The following is a 20,517-nucleotide window of genomic DNA, read 5'->3' as shown; positions in this document are numbered from 1 at the left end:
AGGAGCCATCCTAATAAAAAGGAAAGCTAAAAGATTTAGGGGTGCCCTGCGTGGCTCAGTCAGTTAAGTATCTGCCTTTTGCTCAGGTCATGACCCTGGGGTCCTGGGATTGAACACCACATTGGGCTCTCTGCTCAGCAGGGAGCCTGCTTCTCCCTCTCCATCTGCCCTTCCCCCCACTGGTGCTTTCTCTCTCGCTCATGCTCTTTTCTCTCAAATAAATTAAAAAAAAAATCTTTTTTTAATTTTTTAAGCTGAAAGATTAAGAGCTCCTCCTTCTACTCTCCTTTAATAATAAGGACGGGAGGAGGGATTGCCATTTGTTTCAAATGCTACCACTGCTTTTAACACATGATTTTCAAAACTGGTGTTCAGAGGAGCATAGTTAGCATGCCTTACTAAAGTGGGTCCATTTTCAAATAAGTTTGGGAGATGCTGGATTTTTGTGTTTTTTTTTTTTTTTTTTTATAACTGCAGAACACCTCAGTCCCTTGAATGGTATATTATACATTGCGAATTTCAATGGGAAAGAGAGGATTCTGCATTTCTCATACTTTATTAGAAAAGTGTTTTAAGTGATGCATCTATCAAATCACAGCTTTGAAATCTAGTCATTTTTCCTCTCACAAATTCTCAATAATCTCTTCCCATTGAAAGCCCACAATATCTATTGGTGTACCACCTCCTTCCATAATAACACTTGTCTAATAATTTACAATTTAGAAAATACCTTTACTTCCCAACCCATTCCAATTGACTTAACACTTATTAATATAATCTGAGTTTATAGACTCATGATTTTGTGTTATCACAGCATTCATATTTTTAAACAGAAAACTCCAAGAGTGTTTTCACCTTTGTTTCAAATTTTCTTTCTATCTACATTTTGAGATATGATATCTGGCTATTAATGATTATTTCTACTTAAATGATTATTTCTACTTAATTTCATATATTTAACTTCAAAATGCATTTCCAATGCAAGTATACCATAACGTTGACATTTCTGAATTCTTGATTTTTATTTCACTCTCAGTTGTCTGTTTCACCTAATACCTGTTAAACTTTTTTAGGTTGGGCACAGGAGTAAAATATTTATAAACACTTACATATATGAAAATATGTTTATTGTACTATTAGTATTAATATTAGTCTATTTATTAGTTCCTAAAGCTGTTGTCAAAGAATGCTACAAACGTAGTTGTTTAAACAACATAAATTTATTCTGTCACAGTTCTGGAGACCATAAGTCTGAAATCAAGGTGAATGTAGGGCTGTGTTTTAGGGAAGATTCTGTTCCTTGACTCCTCTAGCTTCTGGTGGTTCTAGGTATTTTTTACCTCCATCACTTTAATCTCTGCCTCCATCTTCATATCGCCTTTTCTTCTGTGTCTGTCTCTCATAACTTCCTTACCTCCCTCTGGTAAGGATAAACCCAGGATAAGTCCACCTCTCAATATTCTTAATCACATTTTCTGCCACATAAGGTAGCATTCATAGGTTTCAAGGATTTGGTGTAGATACTTTCGGGGAGTTCGCCTTTCAGTTTAATACAGTCTTCATGTCTGATTTATTTTGGAGGGTCAATTCTAAGTCTTTCTTCCTCCAACATAAGTTTTAATTTTACCATTGCATTTTCTTACATTAGTCTACTCCATATATCTTTTTTTTAATCTGTTGTATATTTTTATATCAAACTATTTTTGTCCTGCAATCATCAGGTTTTATAGCATAGAAAAATTCATTCTTGTATAAATGAGAATCTGAAACAGGTAGTTTCTAAATTTTTCTTCTGTTTCCTTTAGTAATTTTTTTTTTTCAGAGACGTACTTTTTATTTGTAGGCTTTTCTTGGGCTACAACATTTTTTTCATAGACCTCATATATGTTTCTTTTTAAAACCTTGTCAAAGTACAGAAATACAGGCCTTGACTTTAGCTCTCCTCATTGTCTATTGAAATGCTATTAAAATCCTGGGGCACCTGGGTGGCTCAGTTGGTTGAGTGTCCAACTCTTGGTTTTGGCTCAGGTCATGATCTCAGGGCCAAGAGACTGAGCCCCACATCAGGCTCCATGTTCAATGTGAAGCCTGCTTGAGATTCTCTCTCTCCCTCTCCTTCTGCCCTCCGCCATTCATGCTCTCTCTCTCTAAAATAAATAAAAACTTAAAAAAAAATAAGAAATGCTATTGAAATTCTTTCACATCTGAAGCTGGGGGGTAATAATGCAAATGTCTTAGTCTCACTTTTAGAACATTGTGTGTGTGTGTGTTTAAAGATTCTATTTATTTATTTGACAGAGAAAGAGTGTACAAGCAGGGGGAGTGACAGGCAGAGGGAGAGGGAGAAGCAGGCTCCCCAAGGAGCAGGGAGCCTGATGTGGGGCTTGATCCCAGGACCCTAGGCTCATGACCTGAGCCGAAGGCAGTTGCTTAACCAACTGAGCCACCCAGGTGTCCCAGAAAATTGTGTGTTGTGTTCTCTCTTCCTTTCAACCATTTGTACATATTGCTTCTTTTGGAATATTGACCCTCCTTTTCTTCTCCTGGATTACTACCATTTACTCTTCACATTTAACCTTAAATAGCATTTTCTTCAAGAAGTCTTTCTTGGTCTCCCAATATTAGTAAGATGCCTTGCCTATATGTATGTACCTAGGATAGCTTGTACTTAAATACAGCATTTGTCATACTAAATTATAATTGTCTGTCTCCCCAGTAGACAGTGAGCCATACTTAGCACCAGTAGGCAAATAAGAATTTGTTGAATTGTGACCTTGGAATACGTCATCTACCAAAGTTCCTCTCTAAACCACCAAGGTTTAGTTTGTTACCTCTATTCTGGCTTCACATTCTGGGTTCATCCTGTACTGACCTTTATCATAAAACATATCACAATATGTGATTTTATAATAACAATAATTAGAATTTATTACACATTTACTGCATGCTAGACATTGTGCTAAGCAATTGACCTACACTATCTCCTTTATTTTAGCCCTCAAAATAACCCTGTAAATTAGTATTAATATTATTCCATTTTTAGATGAAGAAATGGGCATAAAGAGGATGAGCATACTGTCCAAAGTCACACAGTTAGCAAATTGAAAAGCTTGATTTTTAACTCATACAATTTAACTCTAAACATCATTCTATTAACCAATATAATATACTTCTCCCATGTTTTCTGCTGTCTCTAACAGCAAACTGTCACAAAATTCTTAGGGGCAAGTATTGCACCTTCTTCCCACTGCCTACCATGGTATATAATGCTTAGTAGCTGCCCAATAAATTTTCTGTATGAATAAATGAATGGCATAAAGTGAAGTTCAGATTACTATTCTATGTGAGTTCAAATATATTATATTTCAGAAAAAGAAAATATAGCCTATAACTTTTACATTTCATACTCACAGAATTAAAAAAAAATAAAATCTATGTCCAGGTAAGAATCATTTAAAAATGTTCAGATATGCAGCTTAGATCCCTAGAGATATTAAATGTTTATTTCCACCCAGTATATAAAGAATATTTACAGGGCACCTGGGTGCTTGGTTAAGTGTCCAACTCTTGATTTTAGCTCATGATCATGATCTCATGTCATGAGATAGAGCCCCAAGTTGGGCTCCATGCTGGACATGGAGCCGACTTAAGATTCTCTCTCCCTCTGCCCTTCTCTCTCTCTCTCTCTCTTAAAAAAATATATATTTACTACTTCTACATATATTTTGATAGAATTTACTAACAATGGGCCGACACTTTTCACAATTTGAATCATCAAAAATTCTATCAGTTAGACCCTGTAACTTTCAGAACTGGATGTTCCTAGTCTTTGGTAGTCTTTTTATCCTTTTCATAAATTTTCAAACATTCTCCTACCAGCTCATCACAGTAAGTGCCTGACAGTCAGATGACCAATAATTTTGCCTTCAAAGGTTTGGTTATTATAATATATTTGATCCATTCACCTCTTTCACAGAACATGAATACAACACTGGCCTTCCTTATATGCCCAAGCAGTTACTATCCCCTAACAAAGGTAATCATTATCTAGATTTCTAATGTCATAAAATAGTTTTGTCACACTGGTTTTCAATTGTATAAAAATGTAATCTTGTAGTAATTACCCCCATCTCTAGCACTTTCAGCCAATGTTGTTTCTGATATTCATCCTTAATGTTAAATGTAATAGTGATTTTGTTTTCATTTTTATTGCTGTGTAGTAATACTAATATGAACACATTTATCCATGCTACCATTTATAAATATTTGGGTTATTTTTAACTTGGGGCTATTTTGTACAATGCTACTATGGACATTCTTCTATATTATACTGGTGGATATATGCACTCATTTCTCTTGGACAAGTACTTAGGAGTAAAAAGTCTTGGGTTACATAATCAGAATACATAATCAAAATATTGCAATTTTTTTCCAGAGTGTTTGTACCTATTTACACTTCAATTAACAGTGTATGAAAGTTTGAATTATTCTATATGCGTTCTAGAATGTAGTATTATTGTCAGGATTTTAAAAGTATTTGTTCTAGCGAATGTGTAGCAGTACCTCATTGTGCTTTTAACTTGTATTGTTTTGATGACTTTCTTTTATATGTGTATTGGCCATATGGATCTATATGGATATAGATCCATATCTATCTATCTATCATCTATCTATCTAGATCGATCTATCTATCTGGATATGGAGATGATAGATAGATGATAGATAGATAGATAGATAGATAGATAGATAGATAGATAGATAGATAGATGATAGATAGATAGATTAAGAGCCTATTCAAGTTTCCCCCCGCCTTTTTTTTCCCTCTTGGGTCATCTTTTATTTTGCTTATTTTTTCTGGATGCATTTCCTTTGTTATACATAATAATTGCAAATATATTTTCTTACTCTATGGTTTTCCTTTTTACTCTTTTTTTATGTCTTCTGATGAAAATAGATTTCTGATTTTAATGTAGCTCAATTTATTACTTATTATTTTTATGGCTATTACTCCTTGTGTCCTGTTTAGGAGATCTTTGTGAATTCCAAAAATTTCTCCCTTAAGCTATATATTTTACCTTTTATATTTAGGTAATGATACATCTGCAATTGTTTTTTGTTTATACCTAGGAATGAATCTAACGAAAGAGGCAAAGAATCTGTACTCAGAAAACTATAAAATACTCATGAAAGAAATTGAGGAAGACAGAAAGAAATGGAAAAACGTTCCAAGCTCATGGATTGGAAGAACAAATATTGTGAAGATGTCAATACTACCTAGAGCAATCTACACATTTAATACAATCTTTATCAAAATACCATCAACTTTTTTCAAAGAATTTTTTTTTTGTTTTTGACTTTTTTTAAGAGTAGGAGAAAGAAATAAAGATTTAATTTGGATATCCAATTAATCCAACACTATTTATTGAAAGTGTTATTCTTTCTCTTATTGAATTTTAGTGGAGACTTGATCATGTAACTCTATTTCTAAACTCTCTTGTTTCTTTGGTCTATTAGTCTATTCTGGAACAATAAACAGTATCTAATAATACTATAATACTCATCACCCAGTTATCCCATTCCCTGAAACCCCCTCCCTTCTGTAACCCTCAGTTTGCTTCCCAGAGTCCAAAGTCTCCCATGGTTTTTCTCCCTCTCTGCTTTCTTCCCATTCCCCTTTCTCTACATCCTCATCAACACATGAGGTTTCCTGTCCTGTTAATTTTTGCCATTCTAACTGGTGTAAGGTGGTATCTTATTCTGCTTTTGATTTGTATTTCCCTGATGGCTAGTGATGTTGAACATTTTTTCGTGTGTCCATAAGCCATTTGTATGTCTTCTTTGGAGAAGTGTCTGTTCATATCTTCTGCCCATTTCTTGACTGGATTTTTTGTTTTTTGGGTGTTGAGTTTGAGAAGTAATTTATAGATCTTGGATACCAGCCCTTTATCCATAATGTCATTTGCAAATATCTTCTCCCATTCCGTGGATTGCCTCTTAGTTTTGTTGACTATTTCCTTTACTGTGCAAAACCCTTTTATCTTGATGAAGTCCCAAAAGTTCATTTTTGCTTTTGTTTCCTTTGCCTTTAGAGACATGTTTTGAAAGAAGTCACTGTGGCCAATGTTGAAGAGGTTACTGCCTATATTCTCCTCTAGGATTTTGATGGATTCCTGTCCCACATTGAGGTCTTTCATCCATTTTGAGTTTACATTTGTGTATGGTGTAAGAGATGATCCAGTTTTATTCTTCTGCATGTGGCTGTCCAATTTTCCCAGCAACATTTATTGAAGAGACTGTATTTTTTTCCATTGGATATTCTTTCCTAATTTGTTGAAGATTAGTTGACCAGAGTTGAAGGTCCATTTCTGTGGTCTCTATTCTGTTCCATTGATTTATATGTCTGTTTTTGTGCCCATACCATGCTATCTTGATGATCATAGATTGGTAACATAGCTTGAAGTCAGGCACTGTGATGCCCCTAAGTTTCGTTTTCTTCTTCAACATTCCCCTGGAGATTCGGGGTCTTTTCTGGTTCCATAGAAATTTTAGGATTGTATATTCCAGCTCTGAGAAAAATTCTGATGTTATATTGATAGGGATTGCATTAAAGTGTAGATTACTCTGGGCAGCATAGACATTTTCACAATGTTTACTCTTCCAATCCATGAGCATGGAATTTTTTTTTTTTTTAATCTCTTTTTGTCTTCCTTGATCTCTTTCATAAGTGTTCTGTAGTTTCTAGAGAACAGATCCTTTACCTCTTTGGTTAGGTTTATTCCTAGGTATCATATCTTTTTGATGTTACTGTAAATGGGACAGATTCCTTAATTTCTCTCTCTTCAGTCATATTGTTAGTGTATAGAAATGCAACTGATTTCTGTGCATTGATTTTGTATCCTGCCACATAGCTGAATTGCTGTATGAGTTCTAGTAATTTGGGGGTGGAGTCTTTGGGGTTTCCCAAATAAAATATCATGTCATCTGTGAAGAGACAGAGTTTGACTTCTTCTTTGCCAAAGTGAATGGCTTTTATTTCTTTTTGTTGTCTGATTACTGAGGCTAGGATTTCTAGTATTATGTTGAATAATAGTGGTGAGAGTGGGCATCCCTGTTGGGTTCCTGACTTAGGGAAAAGCTCTCAGTTTTTCTGAATTGAGAATGATATTCATGTGGGCTTTTCATAGATTGTTTTTATGATATTGAGTTATGTTCCCTCTATCCCTATATTCTGAAGAGTTTTAATCAGGAAAGAATGCTGTATTTTGTCAAATGCTTGTTCTGCATCAATTGAGAGGATCCTATGGTTCTTGTCTCTTCTTCTGTTAATGTGATCTAGCAAATTGATTGATTTGTGAATGTTGAACCACCCTTGCATCCCAGGAATAAATCCCACCTGGTCGTGGTGAATAATCCTTTTAATGTACTGTTGGATCCTACTGGCTAAGATCTTGTTGAGTATTTTGGCATTCATGTTCATCAGGGATATTGGTCTGTAATTCTCCTTTTTGATGGGATCTTTGTCTGGTTTTGGGATCAGGGTAATGCTGGCCTCATAGAATGAGAGTTTGGAAGTTTCCCTTTCATTTCTATTTTTTGGAATAGCTTCAGTAGAAGAGGTACAATTTCTTCTTTAAATGTTTGGTAGAATTTCCCTGGAAAGCCATCTGACCCTGGACTCTTGTTTTGGGGGAGATTTCTGATTATTGTTTCAATTTCCTCACCAGTTATTGGTCTGTTCAGATTGTCTATTTCTTCCTGTTTCAGTCTTGGTAGTTTATAAGTTTCCAGGAATGCATCCATTTCTTCCAGATTGCCTAATTTGTTGGCATATAGTTGCTCTTAATATGTTCTTAAATTTCTCTGTTTTTCCTTGGTGTTGGTCGTGATCTCTCTCCTTTCATTCATGATTTTATTAATTTGAGTCTTTTTTCTTTTGGATAAGTCTAGCCAGAGGTTTATCAATCTTATTAATTCTTTCAAAGAATTCGAGTTTCGTTGATCTGTTCTACTGTTCTTCTAGTTTCTATTTCATTGATTTCTGGTCTAATCTTTATTATTTCTCTTCTGTTTGGTTTAGGTTTTATTTGTTTTTTTTGTTGTTGTTGTTGTTTTTTTCTCCAGATCCTTTAGGTGTAAGGTTATCTTGTGAGTTTGGGATTTTTCTAATTTTTTGAGAGAGGCTTGGATGGCTATATACTTCCATTTAAGGACTGCCTTTGCAGTATCCCATAGGTTCTGAACTGATGTGTTTTCATTTTCATTGGTTTGCATGAAATGTTTAAGTTCCTCTTTAATCTCCTGGTTAACCCATTCATTCTTTAGCAGAATGCTTTTTAACCACCAAGTGTTTGTGTCCCTTCTAATTTTTTCCTTGTGGTTGAGTTCCAGTTTCAAAGCACTGTGGTTTGAAAATATGCAGGGAATAATCTCTGTCTTTTGGTATTGGTTGAGACCTGATTTGTGACCCAGTATGGGATCTATTCTGGAGAAAGTTCCATGTGCACTCAAGAAGAATGAGTATTCTGTTGTATTAGAATGGAATGTTCTGTACATATCTACGAACTCCATCTGGTCCAATGTGTCCTTCAAAGCTGTTGTTTCTTTCTTTATCTTCTGCTTAGATGATCTGTCTATTGCTGTGAGTGGAATGTTGAAGTCTCTTACTATTAATGTATTATTAATAATATGATTCTTTATTTTGGTTATTAGTTGGTTTATGTAGTTGGTTGCTCCCATGTTGGGGGCATAGATATTTACAGTTGTTAGATTTTCTTGTTGGATAGACCCTTTAAGTATGATATAGTGTCCCTCTACATCTCTTACTATGTTTGGTGGTTTAAAATCTAATTTGTCTGATATGAGAATTGTTACTCCAGCTTTCTTTTGATGTCCATTGACATGGTAAATCGTTCTGTATCCCTTCACTTTCAATCTGCAGGTGTCTTTAGGTTAAAAATGAGTGATCTGTAGACAGCATATGGATGGGTCCTGCTTTTTTTATCCAATCTGAAACCCTGTGTCTCTTGATGGGAGTATTCAGCCCATTCATGTTATGAGTAACTATTGAAAGATATGAATTTAGTGCCATCATATTGCCCTGTAAAGTCCCTTTTTTTTTTTTTTATAAATTGTCTCTGTTAATTTCAGGTCTCTATTACTCTTCTGGTCTTTCTTCTTTCATAGAATCCCTTTTAATATTTCTTGCATGGCTGGCTTGGTGGTCACATATTCTTTCAGTTTCTGTTGGTCCTGAAAGCTCTTTATCTCTCCATCCATTCTGAATGACAGCCTTTCTGGATAAAGTATTCTTGGCAGCATGTTCTTCTCATTTAGTACCCTGAATATGTCCTGCCAGCCTTTTGTGACTTACCAGGTCTCTGTGGATAAGTTTGATGTCATTCTGATGTTTCTCCTTCCCTAAGTAAGAAATGTCTTCCCCCTTGCTGCTCTCAGGATAGCTTCCTTGACTCTAATATTTGTAAGCTTCACTGTTATATGTCAGGGTGTTGATCTATTTTTATTGATTTGGGGAAGTGTCCTCTCTGCCTCTTGGACATGAATGCTTGTTTCCTTCTCCATATTAGGGAAATTCTCAGGTATGATTTGCTCAAATATACCTTCTAGTCCTCTCTCTCTCTCCACCCCTTAAGGGATCCCAATAATTCTGACATTGGAATGTTTCATGGTGTCATTGATCTCTCTAAGTCTATTCTCATGGGCTACTAGCTGCTTATCCCTATCTTCCTCAGCTTCCTTCCTTTTTATCAGCTTATCTTCTAGATCACTAATTTGTTCTTTTGCCTCATTTACCCTGACTGTTAGAATATCCAGTTTAGACTACATCTTGTTCATAGCATTTTTAAGTTCGGCCTGATTAAATCTCATTTCTGCCGTTACAGGTTCTATATTGTCACTAATGTTTTTTTCAAGCCTAGCTATTGACTTCATGATTGCTACCCTGAAGTCTATCTCTGACATCTTGCTTCTATCCATATCCATTAGATCTGTGGCAGAGGACGTTGTCTCTGTCTCTTTTTTTGTTGGGAGTTTCTCCTCCTACTTTTTCTGCTGAGGGATGATTGAAGGAATGGACAGAGTCCAAAATATCAACCATGACCCAAGCAAAATGCACCTTAGAAAAAATCTGAAGTGGCCAAAAGCTACCACAGATATGCCACCAAAGCCAAAATGATCCAAAACAATAAAAAAAGAAAGAAAAAGAGAAAAGAAAAAAAGAAAAAATAGAGGGAAGGTAGGGAGAGAGATTATAAACTTTTAGGGTGGACAAAGCAGGGTGATCTGCTTGTTCTTGCTTCTTTTTGGTCTGTGTCTTAGAAGACACTATATCCCAAAATTGCAAAGAAACTATAACTCATATATATATATATATATATATATATATATATATATATATATATATGGATAAAATTGAATAGAGTGAAAACAGGCTAGTATAGGGCAAAAATCTATAAAACATATATGTGAAAAAATAAAAGTTAAAAAGCAACTTAAAAACATAGGTTGGGAGATAAGAATCTATTTAGAATAGGAACAAGGTTAAAAAAAAAAAGAATGAAAAAGAAATAAGAAAAGAAACTAAAAAAGAAATGTAAAATTTTAACCAGAAGTATAAGCAAGTAGTGAGGGAACACCTAGAGCTCCCTATATTATTTTCCCCTGGTGGTGGAGTTTTACAGTCCTGTGGGAAATAAGCTTATCATTCACCTGTTCTTCTGGTCTGTTTTCTTGTGGAAGGGCCTGCTGCTCAGCTTCTCAAGTGTTTTGCCTGGGTGGAGCTGTCCCACCTCTTGTCAGGGGGATGGGCTTAATGTGAGCTGGTTGTCTGTGTGGCTTTTGTTCCTTAGCATCTTTCTACTTCTCTTTAGAGTGTCAGAGCAAATATGGCTGTACAGGAATCTTTGGCCCAGGGATGAAATGTCGTGGTCCACCCCTTAACCAATCCTGCAGCTCAATCCCTCTCCACCTCTGTGCATACCAAACTCCACAGACTCGCTCAATTCGTGCTGCCACACCTCTCCAGTGGGAGTCAGGGGCACCTGCAAATGTCTCTGTGCCTTGTGACTCTGCAACTGCCAGCAGCTGTGGACTCACACGTGCACCCTCGTCCACACCTCCCAGGTCACGCTGGGTGCTGCCCTGCATCCCTCTCTGGGCTTGCTGACCATAACCAGTCTCCCTGCTCCACTGCTTGGGCACTCTATTGGTTTGGGCTCCCCCATTCTTTCTGAGTCTCCTGGGATCCTGTGACCACAACGATCCACCCAGAATTCTGCCTTATTTGTGCCCTGTGCTCTTTTTGGAAGAGGGTGCCTCTCACTAGAGCAGATGTCCAAGGGTCCCAATTTTTTTGCTCCAGTGTTATATCACTTTCCAGCGTCCTGCTTATGGAGGCCCCTTCCCCCCACTCTGCTTATTTTTGGATATTTCCCTCAAAGATTCAAGATTCTGCACCTCCTACCTTGCAAAAAGTAGTCATTTTTCTGCTTTTGGAGATCTAGATAAATCTTCTTACATCTCAGGTTGAATTTGTGTGTGTTCAGAATGGCTTGATAGATATCCAGTTAAATTCAAGGGACCAGATGAAATGAGGTCCCCTACTCTGCTACCATCTTGCCCCCCTTCAGTTCTTTATGAATTTTATAATAAGCTTGCCAAATTACACACACACACACACACGCACACACAAACTGGCTAATAAATTTATTGGGATTACACTAAATTTACAAATAAATTTGGGTAGAACTGATATAATTACAATATAAAGTCTAATTCATTAGCTGAGTTAATCCCTTCAGTTATTTCATTTTCTTTAATTACTCATAGCAGTGCTTTGCATTTTTCTGTTTATTTATTTTAATTTTTAAAGATTTTATTTATTCATTTATTTATTTGAGAGAAAGAGAGTGAAAACTGGGGAAGGGGCAGAGGGAGAGGGAGAGAGAGAGAGAATCTCAATCAGACTCCATTCTGAGCAAAGAGCCTGTCACGGGTCTGGATCTCATGATACTGAGATCATGACCTGAGCTGAAACTGAGAGTTAGAGGCTTAACCGACTGAACCACCTAGGCACCCCAGCAGTTTTTTGTTCAGTTGCTGCTGTTTTGAAGGTGGTGAGTCTTCTTTAGTAGATATTTTTAAGATATTCTCTTTGACAATGATTTTCTTCAGTTTCACTATAATGTGTGTGTTTGGCTTTCTTTTTATTATTCTACTTGGGGTTTATCACAATTTTTGAATTGTGGCTTAACATCTTCCACTCATTTAGGAAAATTCAAAGCTACTCTCTTGCTATGTATTTTGTTGAAGATGTTAATAATCACAGTAATTTTAAAGTCACAGTTTGACTACTGAATAACTGGACCCCCAGCAGGTCTTTTTCTGTGTTTCATATTCTTCTCTTGAAATTGATTTGTCTTATGTTGGTTAATGCCAGACATTGTCTATGAAAAATTATGGAAGCTCTACATGATTATCTTCCTCCAGAGAAGATTTATTCTATCTCCTAACCAGAATGCAAAGAAGGAGATCACCTGAATCCACTCCTGAATTAAAATAGCCCAAGCCTACTTTGCAGTCTCTATAAATTCCTCCTTTTGTTTTGCCTACATTCCTAGAGTTTAATCCATCATGGATTCTAAGAGTGTTTAGGGTCTTTCAGTGATGTTACCTAATGAGGAATTCTTAACTCCATTTTTTTTTTTTTGCCCCCAGGACATAAATCTGTGGAAAACTCCAGTTTGTTTTTTAACTGTTATCTGCTTGGTTTTTTAACATCTTGCCCTGTGCAACTTAGTGAGAAAATGTCCTGAAGAAGAAATTGGTGCTAAGGTTTAGCTTATGTATTTATGCCTTTTCTTTCTCTCTCTTTGGGATCTTAGCCTCTCATGTTATGATTATTTGATTACCAGAAATCCAATATCTGTCCCCCTATTCTGTCAGACTGACTAAAGGTATCCTAGTTTCTCTGCCTCTTTCTTAGCATTGAGAATCAACAAATGGACCCAAAATGAAAAGCTGCAGATGAGGTAAGCATTTGGCTTACCTCAGTGATCTCCCTTTCTTTCTAAAATATGGACCTTTAAATCCTAGTTGTCTTTAAAATTATCCTGTGACCTTCAAATTAAATCCTGAATTTTACCCAGGCTTTTTGTTTGTTCTTGACGGGAGTATTGGTCTGCTGCAAGTTACTCTATCAAAGCTAGTAATACATATATTTATTTTTAAATTACTTCTAGTATGGGAGTCTATCATAAGGTGAAATTTCCACAAATTTTTTTATAGATTACTTACAATATTTGTCATGTACTAAGTCACAGAGAAGAACTCAATAAAATACAAAAGCAGAAAACATAACACTTTACTTTTTTCCACCTCAGTGTGCTTAACTAGAAATATATCAAAAAATTAGCCAAAAAACACAAGAAGTCTTTTTTGCAAAAGGTTTGCTGCCAGAACACAGGTGTCCTCAAGGGTGCCTGGGTGGCTCAGTTGGTTAAGTGACTGCCTTCGGCTCAGGTCATGATCCTGGAGTCCCTGGATCGAGTCCCGTATTGGGCTCCCTGCTTAGCAAGGAGCGTGCCTCTCCCTCTGACCCCCCCCCCATGTGTTCTCTCTCTCATTCTCTCTGTCTCAAATAAATAAATAAAATCTTTAAAAAAAAAAAAAGCACCACTCAACCTAAACCAAAATGGGAAAGGAAAAGACACATCAACATCATCGTCATTGACACATAGGTTTAGGCAATTCTACCACTACTGGTCATCTGATCTACAAATGTGGAAGGATTGGAAAAGAACTATCAAAAAATTTGAGAACGAGACTGCTGAGATGGGGAAAGGACTCCTTCAAGTATGCCTGGGTCTTGGATAAACTGAAAGTTGAACATGAACATGGTATCACCATTGATATCTCCCTATGGAAATTTGAGACCAGCAAGTATTATATGATCATTATTGATGCTCCAGGACACAGAGACTTTATTAAAAACATGATTACAGGCACATCTCAGGCTGACTGTGCTGTCCTGATTGTTGCTGCTGGTGTTGGTGAATTTGAAGCAGGTATCTCCACGACTGGGCAGACCCATGAGAATGCCGTTCTGACTTACACACTGGGTGTAAAACAACTAATTGTTGGTGTTAACAAAATAGATTCCACTGAGCCATGCTACAGTCAGAAGAGATATGAGAAAATCATTAAGGAAATCAGCACCTACATTAATAAGATTAGCTATAACCCCAACACAGTAACATCTGTGCCAATTTCTGGTTGGAATGGTAACAACATGCTGGAGCCAAGTGCTAACATGCCTTGGTTGAAGGGATGGAAAGTCAGCTGTAAAGATGGGAATGCCAGTGGAACCACATAGCTTGAAGCTCTGGATTGCATTCTGCCACCAACGCGTCCAACAGACAAGCCCTTGCATCTGCCTCTCCAGGACATCTACAAAATTGGAGGTATTGGTACCATCCTTGTGGGCTGAGTAGAGACTAGTTTTCTTAAACCTGGCGTGGTGGTCACCTTTGCTCCAGCCAATGTTACAATTGAAGTCAAGTCTGTTGAAATGCACCATGAAGTTTTGAGTGAGGTTCTTCCTGGGGACAATGTGGGCTTCAATGTCAAGAATGTGTCCATCAAAGATGTTCATAGTGGCAATGTGGCTGGTGACAGCAAAAATGACCCACCAATGGAAGCAGCTGGCTTCATGGCTCAGGTGATTATCCTAAACCATCCAGGCCAAATCAGTGCTGGATATGCCCCTGTGCTGGATTGTCACACAGCTCACATTGCTTGCAAGTTTGCTGAGCTGGAGGAGAAGATAGATCATGGTTCTGGGAAAAAGCTGGAAGATGGTCCCAGGTTCTTGAAATCTGGTGATGTTGCCATCGTTGCTATGGTTCCTGGCAAGCCTACGTGTGTTGAGAACTTCTCTGACTATCCTCCTCTGGGCCATTTTGCTGTTCATGACTTGAGAAAGATGGTTGCTGTGGATGTCATCAAAGCAGTGGACAAGAAGGCAGCTGGAGAGGGAGGAGGAGCAAGACGGCAGAGGAGTAGGAGACCTAAATTTCATCTGGTCCCAGGAATTCAGCTAGATAGGTATCCAACCATTCTGAACACCTACAAACTCAACAGGAGATCGAAGAAAAGAATAGCAGCAACACTCTGAATAGAAAAGCAACTACTTTCTGAAAGGTAGGATGTGTGGAGAAGTGAATCTGAAGCTATATTTAGGAATATAGACCACAGGAGGAGACAGCCTCCTCAGCCAGCTACCAGCAAGTGATAGAGCAGCAGAGCACAAAATCAAAACTTTTAGAAGTCTGCTCTGCTGAGGGACATCGCTCTAGTGGCTAAGCAGGGAGTGAAACATTTGCTGGGACTGTAGGGTCTCAGGACCCTCAGGGTCACAGAAAGACCAGGGGTGCCTGAGTGCAGCAAAGCTCCCAGTATTGGAGTGGGGAAGCTGGCTGCAGAGATGGAACCGAGGACTGGGATCTCAGCTAAGGGTTGCCATAAACCATGATTCATGGCACAGTTGGACCACTACTCTTCAAGCAGGGACCCAACAAGCAGCAGAGCTGGGGAGACTCCCCTTCCTCCCCTGGGAGGACTGGCACAGAAGTACACCACAGGAATCTGCTGGGTTTGGAGACTCCAAACTGGGTCATGTTCCAGAGATAGAAATGCTCAGTCACAGGCCGGATGAGCACAGAGTTCAGCCAGAGACCACAGATACAGGAGTGATTGCTTTTCTCTGGAGGTTCACTGAGGAGTGGGGCCCTGAGTTCTTGGTTCCTCCAGGGCAGAGACTAGGAGGCTGCCATTTTCTTTCTTGTCCTCCAAAGCTGTACAGAAAGCCTTCAGGAACAAAAGTTATTCTTCTCTGGGCAAAATGACAAAATGGAAAAACACCTCAAAAAAAGAAAAAGAACAAGTGGCAGTACGACTGCCAGGAACCTAATCCATACAGACATTAGTAAGATGTCCGAAATAGAGTTCAGAATAACGATTATAAACACACCAGCTAGGCTTGAAAAAAACATAGAAGACACTAGAGAATCCCTTTCTGGAGAAATAAAAGAACTAAAATCTAACCAAGTTGAAATCAAAAAGGCTATAAATGCGGTGCAATAAAAAATGGAGGCTCTAACTGCTAGGATAAATGAGGCAGAAGAGAGATTAGTGATATAGAAGACCAAATGATGGAGAATAAAGAAGCTGAGAAAAAGAGAGATAAACAAATACTGGATCATGAGGGCAGAATTCGAGAGATAAGTGATACCATAAGATGAAACAATATAGAATAATTAGGATCCCAGAAGAAAAAGAATGAGAGAGGGGCAGAAGGTATATTGGAGCAAATTATACCAGAGAACTTCCCTAATTTGGGGAAGGAAACAGGCATTAAAATACAGGAGGCACAGAGAAAACACCTCAAAATCAAGAAAAATAGGTCAACACCCTGACATCAAATAGTAAAACTTAACAAGACTAGGAGACAAAGAGAAAATCCTGAAAGCAGCTTGGGACAAGAGGCTGGTAGCCTACAATGGTAGAAATATTAGAATGGCAGCAGACCTATCCACAGAAACCTGGAAGGCCAGAAAGCACTGGCATGATACAGTCAGAGCATTAAATGAGAAAAATATGCAGCCAAGAATACTATATCCAGCTAGGCTGTCATTGAAAATAGGAGAGATAAAAAGCTTCCAGGACAAACAAAAACTAAAAGAAATTGCAAACACCAAACCAGCCCTACAAGAAATATTGAAAGGGGTCCTCTAAGCAAAGAGAGAGCCTAAAAGTAACATAGACCAGAAGGAACACAGGCAATATACAGTAACAGTCACCTTACAGGCAATACAATGGCAGTAAATTCATATCTTTCAATAGTTACCCTGAATGTAAATGGGCTAAATGCCCCAATCAAAAGACACAGGTTATCATATTGGATAAAAAAACAAGACCCATTGATATGCTGCCTGAAAGAGACTCATTTTAGACCAAAAAACACCTGAGACTAAAAGTGAGGGGGTGGAAAACGATTTACCATGCTAATGGATATCAAAAGAAAGCTGGGGTGCCAATCCTTATATCAGATAAATTACATTTTAAACCAAAGACTATAATAAGAGATGAGGAAGGACACTATATCTTACTTAAAGGGTCTATCCACCAAGAAGATCTAACAATTTTAAATACCTATGCCCCTAACATGGGAGCAGCCAATTATATAAGAAAATCAATAACAAAATCAAAGAAACACATCAAAAACAATACAATAATAGTAGGAGACTTTAACATTCCCCTCATTGATGATCAACAAGGAAATAAAGGCTTTAAATGACATACTGGACCAAATGGACTTCACAGATACATTCAGAACATTCCCTCCCAAAACAACAGAAAATACATTCTTCTCTAATGCGCATGGAACATTCTCCAGAATAGATCACATCCTAGGTCAAAAATCAGCTCTCAACCGGGACCAAAAATTTGGGATCATTCCCTGCATATTTTTGGACCAAAATGCTTTGAAACTAGAACTCAATCACAAGAGAAAAGTTGGAAAGAATTCAAATACATGGAGGCTAAAGAACATCCTACTAAAGAATAAATGGGTCAACCAGGAAATTAAAGCAGAATTTAAAAAATTCATGGAAACAAGTGAAAATGAAAACACAACTGTTCAAAATCTTTGGGATGCAGCCAAGGCAGTCCTAAGAGGAAAATATATAGCAATACAAGCCTTTCTCAAGAAACAAGAAAAGTCTCAAATACACAACCTAACCCTATACTTAAAGGAGCTGGAGAAAGAACAGGAAATAAAGCCTAAACTCAGCAGGAGAAGAGAAATAATGAAGATCAGAGCAGAAATCAATGACATAGGACCCAAAAGAACAGTAGAACAGATCAACGAAACTAGGAGCTCTTTCTTTGAAAGAATTAATAAGATTTATAAACTCCTGGCCAGGCTTATCAAAAAGAAAAGAGAAACGACCCAAATAAATAAAACCATGAATGAAAGAGGAGAGATCACAACCAACAACAAAGAAATACAATTATAAGAACATATTATCAGCAATTATATGCCAGCAAATTAGATAATCTGGAAGAAATGGATGCATTCCTAGAGATGTATAAACTACCAACACTGAACCAGGAAGAAATAAAAAACCTGAACAGACCCATAACCCCTAAAGAAATTGAAGCAGTAATCAAAAATCTCCCAACAAACAAAAGCCCAGGGCCAGATGGCTTCCCAGGGGAATTCTACCAAACATTTCAAGAAGAATTAATACCTCTTCTTCTGAAACTGTGCCGAAAAATAGAAATGGAAGGAAAACTACCAAACTCATTTTATGAGGCCAAGCATTACCTTGATCCCAAAACCAGACAAAGACCCCATTAAAAAGGAGAATTGCTGACCAATATCCCTGATGAAAATGGATGCAAAAATTCCCCCCAAAATACTAGCCAATAGGATCCAACAGTACATTAAAAGGATTATTCACCATGACCAAGTGGGATTTATCCCTGGGCTGCAAGGTTGGTTCGACACCTGCAAATCAATCAGTGTGATACAATACATTAACAAAAGAAAGAACAAAAATCATATGATCCTCTCAATAGATGCAGAAAAAGCATTTGACATAGTACAGCATCCTTTCTTGATCAAAACTCTTCAGAGTATAGGGATAGAGGGTACATACCTCAATATCATAAAAGCCATTTATGAAAAACCTACAGCAAATATCATTCTCAATGGGGAAAAACTGAGAGCTTTCCCCCTAAAGTCAGGAATGCGGCAGGGATGTCCACTATCACTACTGCTATTCAACATACTACTAGAAGTCCTAGCCACAGCAATCAGACAACAAAAGGAAATAAAAGGTGTCTGAATCAGCAAAGAAGAAGTCAAACTCTCACTCTTTACAGATGATATGATACTTTATGTGGAAAACCCAAAAGACGCCACCCCAAAACTTCTAGGACTCATACAGGAATTCATTAAAGTGGCAGGATATAAAATTAATGCACAGAAATCAGTTGCATTTCTATACACCAACAACAAGACAGAAGAAAGAGAAACTAATGAGTCGATCCCATTTACAATTGCACCCAAAATCATAAGACACCTAGGAATAAATCTAACCAAAGAGGCAAAGTATCTGTACTCAGAAAACTATAGAATACTCTTGAAGAAATTGAGGAAGACACAAAGAAATGGAAAAACATTCCATGCTCTTGGATTGGAAGAACAAGTATTGTGAAAATGTCAGTGCTACCTAGAGCAACCTACATTCAATGTAATTCCTATAAAAATACCATCAACTTTTTTCAAAGAAATGGAACAAATAATCCTAAAGTTTGTATGGAACCAGAAAAGACCCTGAATAGCTCGAGGAATGTTGAAAAAGAAAAGCAAAGCTGGTGGCAACACAATTCCGGACTTCAAGCTCTAGTACAAGGCTATAATCATCAAAACAGTATGGTACTGGCACAAAAACAGACACAGATCAATGGAACAGAATAGAGAGCCCAGATATGGACCCTCAAGTCTATGGTCAATTAATCTTCAACAATGGAGGAAAAAATATGCAATGGAAAAAGACAGTCTTTACAATAAATGGTGCTAGGAAAATTGGACAGTCACATGCAAAAGAATGAAACTGGACCATTTCCTTACACCACCCACAAAAAGACTCAAAATGGATGAAAGACCTAAATGTAAGACAGGAATCCATCAAAATCTTAGAAAGAACACAGGCAGCAACCTCTTTGACCTCAGCCACAGCAACTTCTTCCTAGAAACATCGCCAAAGGCAAGGGAAGCAAGGGCAAAAATGAACTATTGGGACTTCATCAAGATAAAAAGCTTTTGCAAAGCAAAGGAAACAGTCAACAAAACCCATAGACATCTGACTGAATGGTAGAAGATATTTGCAAATGACGTATCAGATAAAGAGCTAGTATCCAAAATCTATAAGGAACTTATCAAGCTCAACACTCAAAGGACAAATAATCCAATCAAGAAATGGGCAGAAGACATGAACAGTCATTTTTCCAAAGAAGACACACAAATGGCCAACAGACACATGAAAAAGTGCTTAACATCACTCGGCATCAGGGAAATCCAAATCAAAACCTCAATGAGATCCCACTCACACCAGTCAGAATGGCTAAAATTAACAAGTCAGGAAATGACAGATGTTGGTGAGGATGTTGGGAAAGATGAATCCTCCTACACTGTTGGTGGGAATGCAAGCTGGTGTAGTCTCTCTGGAAAACAGTATGATGTTTCCTCAAAAAGTTGAGAATAGAGCTACACCATGACCCAGCAATTGCACTACTGGGTATTTACCCCAAAGATACAAATATAGTGATCCGAAGGGGTATGTGCACCCCAGCATTTATAGCAGCAATGTCCACAATAGCCAAACTATGGAAAGAGCCAAGATGTCCATCGACAGATGAATGGATAAAGAAGAT

General features: G+C 37.5%; 1 pseudogene; it reads left to right on the top strand.

Moving 5' to 3' along the window:
• Positions 1–13,708: 13,708 nt before the first annotated feature.
• LOC118025917 overlaps positions 13,709–20,517 on the top strand; it is a 30,717-nt pseudogene continuing 23,908 nt past the window's right edge.

The sequence above is a fragment of the Mirounga leonina genome, unplaced genomic scaffold (assembly GCF_011800145.1).
Source record: "Mirounga leonina isolate KUSES-001 unplaced genomic scaffold, KU_Mleo_1.0 Mir_204, whole genome shotgun sequence".
Lineage (NCBI taxonomy): Eukaryota > Metazoa > Chordata > Mammalia > Carnivora > Phocidae > Mirounga > Mirounga leonina.
The sequence above is the reverse complement of the archived record's forward strand: the minus strand, read 5'-3'. Positions and strand labels throughout refer to the sequence as shown.